A 14329-nucleotide genomic window follows, 5' to 3' on the forward strand; every position below is an offset into this window, starting at 1 on the left:
AAAAATAATTTCAAAACATAGAATTTCAGGACCCTACATCGCATAAATGTTTTTCAATTATCTTAAGGTCCAACTACTGTTTCAGAGTTTCAAGAAATGTCTTAGGAAAATGAATACAAGATGTTGTATGTTTTCAAATCGAAAGCGGAAACGCTCATACGATATTTCACCGAGCGTTTGGTGGCGCTTGCCAGCTTTTAGCGAATACGCACAGGTCATTCGTTCTGAACACGTGTCGTGTGTTGTCACACGTATTTCCTTGAAAAGTGTTTATCGTCACATTATCTAAATGCGAAACATTTCTTGTTTTTATCGTCTGCAATAATGTGACGATGTCACAAGATATCAAATCAACAGCGAACTTTGATACATATGAACGTTTTGATATCTTTAAACCGTAATAATCAGTTCACCCTAAATAACTGGACGAATTTTATTACGATGTTTGGTGTGAAATTATGTTCACCTCATGACCGCTTCAGTAACATATTATAAAAGACAAGACATTGCCAAGCAATATTGTCCCCTACCGGTGAAACTCCACCATTGTCAGAATTAAAAAAAAACATATATTTGTTGCCATAGCAACCAGAATTCTTAATGTAGGAACAAAATGAAATGACGTGCATAATCTCCATATTGCCATCTATCCATGTTTCAAGTGTCATGAAAAAATATGAAGAACTGTTAAAGTTATCGCAAGATCCAGAAAAGTGTGACAGACAGACTGACTGAAAGACTGACTGACTGACTGACTGACTTACTGACAGACAGACAGACAGACAGACGGAGTGCAAACCATAAGTCCCCTCCGGTTTCACCGGTGGGGGACAATAAAGAAGTAATGTATAACATTGTAACGAAGTTTATTTATTTGTGTTCTTTATCTTACAATAATTATCTTACCTGAGACATTTAACGTAGAACTGATTGACACTAAGAGGAACACGTATGGTTGCAAACATGACAAGAATGCGTGTATTTTTATCAACTATTTGTCGCAAACAATTGAATACATCATAAAATAACATCCATTAAATTTAAAGGAACACGTGAACGAGAACAATTGGTTGCACCGGTTTTTACGGTTAGCTATTTTGTGGCTAAAGGATTGCCGTATTTCCGACTGCAAATTCGTTGTGAAGCATTTTTGTCGAGCCCGGCTGTGTGCGGTCAGCTTGATATAACTGCCGCGTATCATTTGTCGAGATCTATTAATTCAAGTCGAAAATTGAAAATTATTTGCGCGATAAAGTATCCAATTTCGTCGGTGACGTGTTGCACATTTTATCTCGCGTCGCGTTAAATACACGCCATGAGAACGCGTAACATTCGCATTTCCGGGAATGCAAATCAAGCACATGAACAATATCAATTAGCCAGTTTGGCATTAGCATCAGATATAATCAGATTCAAATTGTAATTGTAACACATTTGTAAATTTATGAAGTTTGTTTCCTTCATGATTATTTTATATTTATTTCATTCAAATGAATCACGTTTGTAATCGCAATTTACATGTGAAGTTTGACTTTGCTTGTGCATATCATAATATTTTCATCACACCGGGCAGGCGTCCGTACTATGTGTTCCGCGACAGGGTCTGCAAGTTGTTCAAGGCTCTTAGTTATAAAGAGAGCTTACGACATAGGGGGGGGGGGGCAGAAGAACTGCGCATTTTGCTGATAAGCTACATTGGAATGGTCCAACCACCAGGTCGGACCATTCTGACTGACTAGTTCATAATACTTAGGTAAATTACTAGTACGCAAAAGTAAGTAAGTCGTGGAACCGAATAGTTTACTCGTGGGTTATGTTAAACCTGGTAATACGTGTGAACTATAGCGACGGACAATGGCAGTATCCAATGACGTTCTGCCACATCGACAGTAATATCAATAAACTTTATGGCGGCAAACATTTACCTTGCGTTTTTGAGCGGCAAGACAGGAAGTCAAATGTTAATAATTGATATTAATCTGAAAATTAGTATGCATATTATTTAAAGTTATTTGAATGATTTGAATAGAATTAAAAACTTCAGAAGTGTGCTCCATAATATAGCGTTCATGTAAAATTTTGCGTATGTAACCAAGTCGGGAAATATAACAACAACAACAACAACAACAACAAAAACAACGACGAATTGTTTCTTTCCGCTTAAATGAAAATGAAGTGATCGTTTCAGAATAATTAATGGCAAAAAAAGGCAAACGGAAATTGACGAACATATGCAGGCGTTTCATTTAATAAAAAACATGTGAAACAATATAATTTATACTAATGAAGAGTTACATATAACAATTTAAGATTGATGTCATAATGCACAACATAGATACATTCTGCAACAAAAAAATGAACAAATGTAAATATAATAATAATATACAACCTTATTTATGTGTGCCTTATAGTATTTTAGCTGTTTGATCATTTTTTAAGCTGAGTATTATTTAAAGGGTTTTTATGATTATTACTGTGTATTGTCAAAAGTACTCATGTGTTGTTTCTTTCAGCTAAGCCTAAACTTAATGGTTTTGTCCGCGACGCTAAACAACATCTGCATCACCAGCCGCACCAAAGAGGAACAAACTAAAATTTGTTTCAATATAGTTCAAGGTACTATATTCGGGTTGTTTACTCATATGTAGTCATAAATTACGTACAATTGTACGCATTGGTTGATTGACATCTACTAAGAAGGCAAATGCAGCCATAATTCCGTCTTTAACCTTATTATCAAAGCAAAAGTAAATAACGAAAAGTTAGTATCTTATCATTAAATTATACTTCATTTTATTAACTTGTGAAAACGTTAACGAATTAAAACAACTAAACAATCGAAATGGTAAAATAATAGTCTTTTGAGATGTCAATATGTTTAATATGTATATTGTAATGAAAAACACTGAAAGCTGTCGCTATTAAATGAATTTATTATAAAGACTATTTAATTTATTTCGAAATAGGCTTTTGAAGGATGTAAGCTGATGCAATTCATAAAAAAACATAATATGTCATACATATAATTGTTTTCATAATATCTACTTATATTAAATTTGTGGGAAACAAATACATCACCTCGGTATATATTTTACATTTACGATTGACATGAAGGAAACGTTCTCTGTCATTTCGGAAACACAGATGAAGTCGATCTACTAAACCGATTCAATGCGTTCTTGTACAGCAGTCTCCAGTAGCATCGCCAGGAAGATTATCAGTCTTTAAATGCAAACGAAAGCTTACAACTTGCAAATCGCCAGCTTCTTAAGGTTTTTAATTCCCCTTGTACAAAGCAATACGGCTGTCAAATGCAAATATATTTCCAAGTTCAGAATCAAACAATAATAATATTAATTGGTACACACAGATTGAAGATCAGACAGCGCATCAAAGGACGCTAAAACGAGTGATCCACAAAAATGATACTGCCCCAAGTCAAACTTTTTTCTCTTCAAACAACATTGACAAGATATCCAAATGTTACAAAAATGAACAAACAATTGCCTTTTGTGATCAAGTTATTTTGTAAAATACTTGCCGGAACAACTTACTTTCAAAGCATTTTAAGTGAATACAACCATGTGCTTCCGGAGGATATCAAAAAGTTATCAGATCATTCACAGTTGCGTATGGCATTTCTGTCATTTTTAGACAAGGGATTGAAGATAAAGTTCCTTTGGACAATATTGCCCTTTTTATGGAAGGCTTTATTAACTGGTTCAACAATAGGAACATAACGAAAATGCGATATAACGATACAACTAAATGGATTTGGAAGAGCGGATGGCGGATATCTGGAGGAAAGTTAGTGTATTGCATGTCAGGGTTCAAAAACAAGACATTCGACCAAGATGTGTGCATTCAGAAAAAGTTTTCAACTGTTCTTCTCTTTGCTGTGGCAGAGTAAAGGTATAAGAGTCTTTCGACCCATACACTAGTGAATCACAAAGGGACCCGGAGAATTGCAACGACGTTATAAAAAAGCTTGGTAAAAATATTTGACACAGGTTGGCCTGTTCAATATTTGATGAAAAGAAGATAAAGCAAGGTCTTACAAAATGTTGTGGCGATGTTGACCTTATTGGATTTTAAGACGGAGACACATTAAACGATACAATAAATAGATAAGAAGATATAACGGCTGAACTTAGTGCTTCGGGCAAAACAGTTGCAGGAGTTGAACTTAAATTGAGTCTACTGAATCTTCCAATTGAAATCAAGGGACAAATAAAACAGAATTTGTTGTTCTCTCTTAAGAAAATATCAATCAAAATCAAGCATATGGAAAAGTTGAAAACGAAGTAGGAATATGCAAACGACAAGCTGATAGAACGAAGTGGAACAGAACACTGGAGAAGTGGAAAATATTGTTTTGCAACCAGTTAAATTATCGGTCTTTTGTACGACATACATAAAGTCAAGGTAAAATGTGAAACACTCATCCGAGAAATTTGCAAATTATAAGCGCTATAAACGGATGTAATGGGTAGATTTGAAATGTTTGGAAGAATACACGTCTTTAGAAACTCTGACAGACCTAGCAACAGAAGAGGATACCACAGGTTCGTTAAATCAAAGGTCTGCCGCATGGTTTGATATAAGGTCAAAGGCCAAGGTTACTGGAAGTATTCTACCGCAGTATCGTTCTGGTAGTTTTGAAAAATCTCAAAGAATATTTCGAACAAGTGATATGTGGAGCCCTGAAAAACAGCAGTCCTTTAAAATAATTGCAATTAAACAGGGTGAAGAAAAGTAAATAAATGCGGTAGCTACCCTTTTCGGAAAAGTGATACCAATTTTATTTCCTTGTATAATATTTTAGTAAGAAGTGTGATTTTTTCAAATGATGGTAGCGGATACACGTTTTTTCTCACCCGATGGCAGATTTAGACAACATACATCATTGTTGTCTACAAGTATGGCAGTTGGAATAAAATGCCCAACCACAGTCATTCATTTTCAATTGACAGCGAGATATTACTTGAAATGCATACCACATATTGAGGTGTTCAACTCGTGTGAACTCGTTGATTTACTTGTCATGGATAGAAACTAATACATCCTTATTTCAGGAAGAGCGAAGAAAAAATCTTTATAACAGTGGAAAGCGTAAGATCAATATATCACAATTAAAATCCAAAGCGACTGCATCTTGTAAATAATGAAGCTTGAAAAATAGTTGCAAAAGGGGTGAACACTTTATTCACCCCAATTATTATTGAAGAATCAACATCGATGGCAGCAACGCATTTGTATGAGGCCGTAGAAATTGAAAGGAGAATGTGTGGCTTTGATAAGTCGGTCGACTTATGCCAAGATAATCGTTTGTGATGGAAGTCGAAGGATAGTTCCGGACAAACCGCAGCCGAGATTTTTTTACATTAGAGATCTACTGAGGTCACACGTACAATTTAGAAAATGTCCGCCACCTTATATGCATGTAGCTGGAACGCAATTGTACTCTCTGTCATGGTTGCAGTTTTGTAAGGGCGTTCAGCAGTCTTATCGGTGAGACGTTCTTTTCTGAATTGTTACTCCATGACAAGAAAGGTTGAGGGACCGTGTATACATAAATGGGCGGTAACATGTGTACCAGCTGACGGATGCAAACAAGATGAATTCCACCAACAGCTGTCAAGAGGAATGCCGATTGTGCAAGAAGGAAGGGCTACTAACATGTGTTCAAATTAAGTAGGTTATGTCTTGATATCGATTTCTTTAGCAAAACGTTTAAACGTGGATATGACTTTATTCGTTTGCGAAACTTAAGTCAAATATCGGAATTAAATTTGCGACTGTCTTTCAGTGACCATGAGTTGACAAAATAGAAAGATCGACAAGGGTCACATTAGGAACTGGGTCTACAAACAGAAATGCCATTCACAAAGGAACACTGGATGTTTAGTGGGAAAGTTCGACAAAACAAATCAAAGATGCTTTTAACATCAAGGATGGGAATTATTATATATTTGCAGTAATAGCCAACGATTTGGAGTTCCGATAATTTGGAATTAAATCACGAGAGCACCGACAGAGTGGTTTGATAACAAGTGGCTCAGGTGAGCTAACAACATCGAAACGAAACATCTTTGGTTAAAATTTACTCGTCGATCAGTTTGACCACAAAATCAATTTACAGGTCGAAGATTAGATCTTTATTTATATAATCTCCTCCAATTTTTCGCGCAATCAATATATATGTTACGTTATAATAAAAAATGTAAATCAAATGACGTCTTATTCATTCATAAACAGTGCGTGAAAAATCAACATGACATTATACGTATCAGTTAACATGGAAAATTATTTTAAATATTACTGTATATAAAAAGAAAACTTAACATATAATCTTTGTTAGATTCAAGCATGTTGTTTTGGTACTAATTTGGTTCAACTCCGCTGCAGAACGCAAAAGTTAATAACCAGTTTTTTTCCATACGAATGTCTAGTGCGAAGCTCTTTTTAGGGACGTCATTGAAGTGACGTCGTTTTCGTTCATATGTATTCAAAAATTACGTCACCCTCATTGATAACGAACAGTCGAAAATAACGTCAAGCTTATTGTAGCTACTGAAAAGTTGACATGCTATAAGTGATATGTAAATTAAGTTTCTATAGGATAAATTCTTTGTAGATGCAGTTATTCCATTTATCATCAAAAGTACTACATGTATGTTTTATACATTACATTTGTATACAAGTCAAGTTTATAAGATTTCTTTAAGAGCGCGTTATATCATATGCATTGTACTATAAGGTTTCTGTGAACTGTTTGGAACTATTTAACACAAATTATTACAGAATATTACTTGATTTTCTTCTTTGTCTAGAGAGAAAACAAGTGTCGTGGTAGAATTGCAAACACATATTTATGTTTTGGTTTTAAAGTGCATGAACATGCATTATCATATAACTAGCCTTTTATGAGTATTCTATCTGATTTACGAAATATTCCTACTGTGTTGACTGTGTAGTTTCTTTATTTTCGAAAGTAAATAAAACAACTAAAATTTCTTCCGTTTACTTATTTCTTTTTTGCAGAAATAAATTTCAAACACACACACACGCACACAAACGCACGTGCACGCACAAATGAATGATCTTCCAAAGCAATTAAAAATTGTGACACTTGTCCGATTTGCATGAATGCATTGATATATTTGGTTTAATACACATATTCGTACCATTGTAATGTTCAACTATCACCAAACAATTACTATGAATACCATCAACAGGTTATATTGAACATCAAACTGATATATACAAAAAATTAAACAAAGAATTGACAACCTTACCGGATATTATTTATTATTCGGGGGGGGGGGGCGGCAATCCTGGAGTTTTCAAGTCGAACCCGACATTATTTAGCATTTACCACCGCAGTAGGATGCTACATTTTATAGTAAGGTTAACGAAATTTAATACATCAGTTGTAAAACATCTCTTGGCGGAAAAGTTAGATTTAAGGACTGACGGACAACGCTAAAATAGTGTCCCTCCGCCTTCCGAGTGAAAAACAATATACCTCAGATTTTCGACGGAACAAAAACACAAGGTGCGATCATCTTAACTGTAAAATGTACTACAGGAAATGGGGAAAAATAAACATTTAAAACAAAACATAACTAAATAACAAACATAGCGTGCAACAACTTGATCTTATCTTAGTAATATCAACATTAAATTGGCATATTTTTTGCCATAATGACTACTTCGGTGTCTACACGACTTCTCACATTTGTCACATGTTTGATTCTTTCGCCATAACGAATGTGCATGTGCGCCTGTAAGTCCAGTCTTTCTTTAAATTCAGCGCCACACATATCACATCTGAGTCTAACGACTGATTCCTCTTTTCTTCGGTGTTTGGTGGAAAATGTTGAACAACAGGTTGTACAAACATGTTGTCACGTGTCCCCATGCACACAGCACCTTAAACATAATTTGACAAAATGAAATTACTATTACATACGTTCTTATTTGAACGGAACTTGTATATTTGTATTTGCCAAAAGATACGCATTTTCGATTAAATTTTAATCTTGTGAACTCCAAGTCACTAATAGCTTTTTTTTGTTTTGTTTTTGTTTTATGCTGTATTCTGTTCGTATTTTTAAAAGTTATTTTGGCATAAACACATTTGTCAAAAGAACACAAAAATCGATAACACGTTTAAAGAATTTAAACCCAAAGCGGGGATCAAGCTCACGACTTCGGGTTTAAATGAAGAAATATCAAATTATCGATTTCTACGCAACTGACAGATGATTATTTCATCTTAAAATGTCTTGATACTTTTCACACACACAATTATCATTTTATCCATGAATTATTTACTTTTAGTGAATTCTTCATTTCAGAGTTGTTGGGGCCCTATAGTGACAGAGTTTATTTTAATAAAAGGAATTTTAAATGAATAAGTGTGAACATGAGTATGTTTGGATACTAATTAAAACTGGCAGTAAATGCTTCTTGCTGTTTACTTTACACATAATTAAGTGCGTCTTTTAAGGAACTCTATCGTACTAAATTGTTTCTCTCAACAAGAATACTTGGTGAAGCCGCGGTGCATTTCCTCGTGCAGTTTAACCCCAACTTGGTTTTGAGGGCGTCTTCGCAAAAACGACACACATATCATATATCTAAAACAGGTTTAATATACAGAATAAACGCTATGCCACGTGTTAGGACACTTAACATAGCTAATGTGTTCTGTAAACAAAAGTGTTCGAAGATATATACTTTGGACAGTCTTTAAAAATATCATGTTTGCGGGGTAGTTATGTATTGTTTCATTTAGCTATTCACAATTTTCAAGATTTAAAACTTACAAAAGTCGCGAGAAAAATGCAATGTTAATGTTTTATGGCATATCTTTATAACTTGTAACAGCGGACAACCACTCTTGGAAAACTTAACATGTACAACACGCAAACGGGTGTCGCTCTCGCACCATATAATTGGCAATATTCGTTCATAAACGTCAAATTTCTAAGGAACTTTTTCACTTTTCGTACGTATGAATTTATACAGCACAGTTGCAGTGCTTGTAAGTGCGTTGTAATAAATACTATCAAGCTTCTAAATCTCTTTTAAACATGAATATTATACTTGTTTAAGTTAATGCCATTATATTAGTAAACATAGTAATGGGTGTTCCAAAAAGGTAGAAGGAATGCCTGCAAATATTTTTTAACTGCCGTTTGCATTTTTTGCTACTGTCGTTTGCCATTCTTAAACGTACTAATAAGGTTTGCCATATTTTTTTTACTCTTTGAAAGTATCTTTATTATACGGTACCTTTTCTCGTTTGTCTATGCATAGAAATATGTCATATATGTTCGACCGGTAACGCATACACAGTTCGGTGATCGTTTATTTTTGTGAACACTGACTCTTTGTAAATTGACTACTGCTGTTTGCTTCAACAATATAAATTTGTGTCGAAGTGTTCTCAAAAACTATAGCAACACAGAACGGGTGATATACCGATCGCAAGCTTTATGCATGCCTTATTGCCTGCCCTAGGTAGTACGAAAGTAAGAGGACGATCAGCAAATACATTGGAAAAAAAACTACCTGGCGCGGATTTTTTCCTTTATAAAATGCCAACTGACGTTGACTTATGGGGTCATTTGACAGTTTTTGTTCATTCCCAGTGAGTACATATGTTCCAAACATTTAAAAGTTGAGCTCAATATGTTATTTATTTAACATCGCATTGATTGCTTGCTAAATATTAAAGATATAGTTTCGGCAAATAGATGCAGTAAAAGCTTAAATATCAGATCACAGGCAGCAGCATCATACAAAACTTGAGCCGATCCGACCCTCAACTAAACCGCACACCATGACCCTCAGATCCCTTGGATACATGATTTTTGTGGTAATATATTTTGATCAATGGTCTGTGATGATATTGACATGGCGAAAACCAACCATTCAATGGATTTTGGACAAAGGTTGAGCGTTAGAGTCAGGAAGTTTGAGTTATTGTTATGAAACAGCTACATGTGTTTCTACTGACACATGTACATGCGTTTTACCAATGTATGTATTTGACTAACCGTAACTGCTTAATTGTTTTTTTTCACCAAATATGAATTTAAATCGTTTGAAATCAATTAAGATACTGCATGGTCCACAGAAAAACAATCCAAACAGACGGATACGTTAAAAAGATTTTTTGCAGACACGATTTGTAAAACAATTCAATTTTTTGTTAAATGGATGCCTTTAGGACCTCAACAACTTTAAATGCTTTTGCCGGGATTTTACCCCATGGATTATGGATCATCTAAAATTGTATAAATTCTGAATAAGGTATATTATGATTTATAACTCGAAAAGTTAACAATTACTTAAAATAATTAAATGTATTACGCAGAGTGGGACAAAGCGCACTGCACATTCAGTAAAATATGCGAGTAATCACTTTTTAAAAGGGGGCCATATGAGCATACTTGTTGAATGACCATAGGATACTTTTGTTTATTCGATGAGGTCGGTGATACGACGACTTTTTTCGCTTAATTTAAACAACAACTAATGGACTGAACCAACCATAATCTTCAAAGTTGTATTCCTTAATTCTGTAAATATTTTCACTATAATCTTTTGAAGGTATGCGAGATACATTCATATGAAAATGCCATTTACGTTTTATTATATATTAAACACTTTTGTTTCTCAAGACATATGTATATGATTAAAACTGGTCGGCCCAGTTGAATTAATCTTGAATACCGATCTTGTAAATACTGCTTTATTATTACTGAACATCGCTCTGTGGAAAATGAATTTCACAGGTGTGGCTGCCTTCTTTGTACGATGCTATGAGACAGGAGGTATTTGTTGCTTGATATGATGTGGTTACTTATTTAAATGACATGGACACTTATTTATTTGGTGTGAATACTTTTCATATTATATTGATACTTCTTTCTGTGATGCGGATAAATCTTTATATAATGCGGATTCTTTTTATGCACTTATATTAAATTAACAAATCATGAAATCGTATGATACTTTACCTAATAATTATAATCGTTTGTGAAAATGTACTTACATCCAGTAATACGAACCATACGTTGTCATTTTACCAATAAAATGGGTGTAAATTGTCCCTTTACAAACCATCTAAATAATCTATGAAATTAATTCGTCCTATTGCGCCATCAAATTATCTCAAGTTAAAATAAACCTTACATCCGAACTGGCGTTTCAGGGTAAGATTACACTTAATAATATAATTATAGGTTCTCATCATTAAAAAGTCAACTGTCAAAGCAATGAGTTTGCCATTTTAATGTCGAATAATAAATGTCATGTTTAACACCATATGCAATATAAAAACACATTAAATGTCACGATTAACATTAAGAAATACAATCCATAAAAACAGAAATTGGCACACATAGTTCAAACAAGCTGTATCAAAATTATGACATACAAACCCTAAAGGTACATATCGAAAACTGATTTAAAAAATCTTGGATAAAAGAATAGAAACATACTTGCGATATGCAGAATTGTAACCTTTTCAGGCCTTATTGTTTTCCTTTATTTCAGACTGAGCAAGCGTGGTACCCATTTAAAGATGTGTATGTTCTATTCCAAATACTGAGTAAAAAATTGAATGTGTTTCTTCTAACAACATACATCTCGTTTGAAGCAGAAAATGGCAGAAAACAGTGTTCGGTAACATTTCGACAAAACAATTCAATTTCGAAAAACGTGAAGTACGATATTAAACTTATCCAAGATTTCATAATTAATCTAGTCTCCAGAGAAACGCACCAACATATTACCGACACATACAGGATATAGGCAATTACAACAAACGCCATATTTGCGTTTTAACCTCAGTTGATTGACCGCATTAAAACTTTACAAATATATGAATAAGTCAAGGCCCTCATAGGCATGCGAAAACATACACAATTTTTAAAATAAAACATAACGCAAGTATTGAACCAACCACCAATATTTGCATACCAGAGAGACTCAACTGAGTATCAATTCTAACCATGTACAATACAAAATAAATAAAATATAAGTTTGCTTTGTTCGAGAATGAGCAGAACAATATACTAATAGAAATTTCCTAAAAAGTTGTTGCAAAATATATCTTAGTTAAAAAGGTTTTGAACCAGTTTTTATATTTTTAGAAAGCTTACAATATTAGGTGTTTGGCGGGATCGATTGAATCTTTGTATCTCCTTTGAACTAATTACAATCAACAAGATATTGAAATTCGTCATGTAGCCGATATTGGTGACATACTCGTTTATCACTTTATACATTATCAAATCCTATTTCAAATGAGATTTAAATGTACACAACACAATTTTGCAAGTTCGTTTAGCAAATATTCATAAGATATTAAGATATGACAATGCATTTCTTCATATGATTATGAATGCATAACCTTCTCCGTTTACATAACTTTGAAATGTAAATAATAATCAAACCGGCAATACATTTTATATAAAAGGGCATAAGTCTAAATGTAAGCTGCTGTCTAAAAAGTACCAAAGTCTGATCTGTCCTTCCGATTAAAAATAAAAAGTAGTCGCAACCCGGACCCTTAAAGATACACATGCATGGCCACCAAAGTGGCTTGAATGAATCAATGAAGTGTTTTCCGCTTTCGATGTGAATTTCAGACATCGAGACTCCAAAAACTACATCAGGGCAGATAGTCGTTATCTTATCAATTGTTTTATAAGATCAATTATAAACACAGCACGCTAACCACTGAGATAACCAAAGCCAAAACATGACGGGTGTAATGTATACAACAAATATAAACAAACAAGATCAATAAAGTTTCAAATTGCGTTCAATTACAACATGACATATAAACATGTTTGCAATGCATGCTGCAGACATTCTCTGCTTTGAAAAAGGTAAATTCTTTTTGAACTCGGTCGATCGAAAACTAAAAAAAAAGACGAAAACTAATCACTTACCTATTTTAGTTTAAGTACGTAAGACACTCTAAATTTTCGGACAACCCATTTTTGGCTAAATTAATTATTTTTCGTGAATGATTTTTTTCGGACGTACGGGTTTTTGTCAATGCTACGTGACTCTACATTTTCGGACAGTACATTTTACAGCGCTATTTTATTATATTTCTTCTGTGTTTTCGCAAATCTGGTTTCATCATGCGTTTTATAACCGGATTAAGGTGTGCGGCAAAAATACAAGAGGTAAATATACCAGATGAAAACAATGCAAAGAGTCAAGTGGTAAAAATACCAGAGGAAAATATGCCAACGATAAAAAATGCCATTCGTTGTATAGTAAAATATGTGTTTTATCAATAATCAGTATGACATTTACGATTGGGTATATTACATACTTAGAGTCAATATCATTGACTTATTTGCAAACAGGCAGAATTTCCTTCTTTGGTAAGTTGCTTACATTGTCCTCTGTTGCATGTTTATTTAGATTGGGAGTCACGCCTTTGTTGACACAGAATCAATGTTCAAGGTAATATCATGCGGCTTAGGTATCTACATGAAAGATATTAAATAAAACGCTACTTTAAAATCTTATCATAAATATAAAAAAAGAGCGTTAAAGACAACGACTGACGAACGAACAAAGAATTCACAGTTTGCAAATATTCATTTTATTTCATTAATTACGGGCTTATAACTAGAGTTTCGGTAAATTAAATGCTCATTTGTGAACCCGTTGAGCACAAAGAGCCATGGAATTACTTTGTGCACAAATATAAAGCATGTGGATTGATGTCTATGTGTGCCTCCAAAGCATTCTTATTCCATCTCGGCTCTGTTTGTGGATCAGGAAATGTATACTTATGGCTAGATGAAGCCGCTCGATGGTTATGGATATTTAAGGAGTCAAATATAAGAAATTCACTGCTAGTGTTTTTGACAGAACATCCTTTTAGTTTAAGCCGATTTATTTAAGCTCGATTGCATATAAAGCCTAAGGCTTATTTCAAACGCTATCGAGTCTGTTTCCTTGGACTATAACCAGTACTTGGTGTCTCTTAGGGTTATCTAAAGAACGCTCCCACAGTGGATATCGAACCCGTGACCCCTGGTAGCTAGGCGGACACCATATCAACTATGCCACGGCGACCTTCATTTTGTTAAGCATTTAAGACAATGACCATGGTGAGGTCTCATATGACACGCAAGATCCAAGGCCTATGTCAATGGTCTCTAATGGCGTGAAAACAAATGCATACAACTCGCCGGGGACTGGGCTTTTAGGTCGAAGTTTAGGGAAAAGTTAGGGTCTAACAAGTTTAATAAGAATCAAACGTATTGTCACAGACTAA

This window comes from Dreissena polymorpha, chromosome 9 (assembly GCF_020536995.1).
Source record: "Dreissena polymorpha isolate Duluth1 chromosome 9, UMN_Dpol_1.0, whole genome shotgun sequence".
In the NCBI taxonomy this organism is placed as follows: domain Eukaryota; kingdom Metazoa; phylum Mollusca; class Bivalvia; order Myida; family Dreissenidae; genus Dreissena; species Dreissena polymorpha.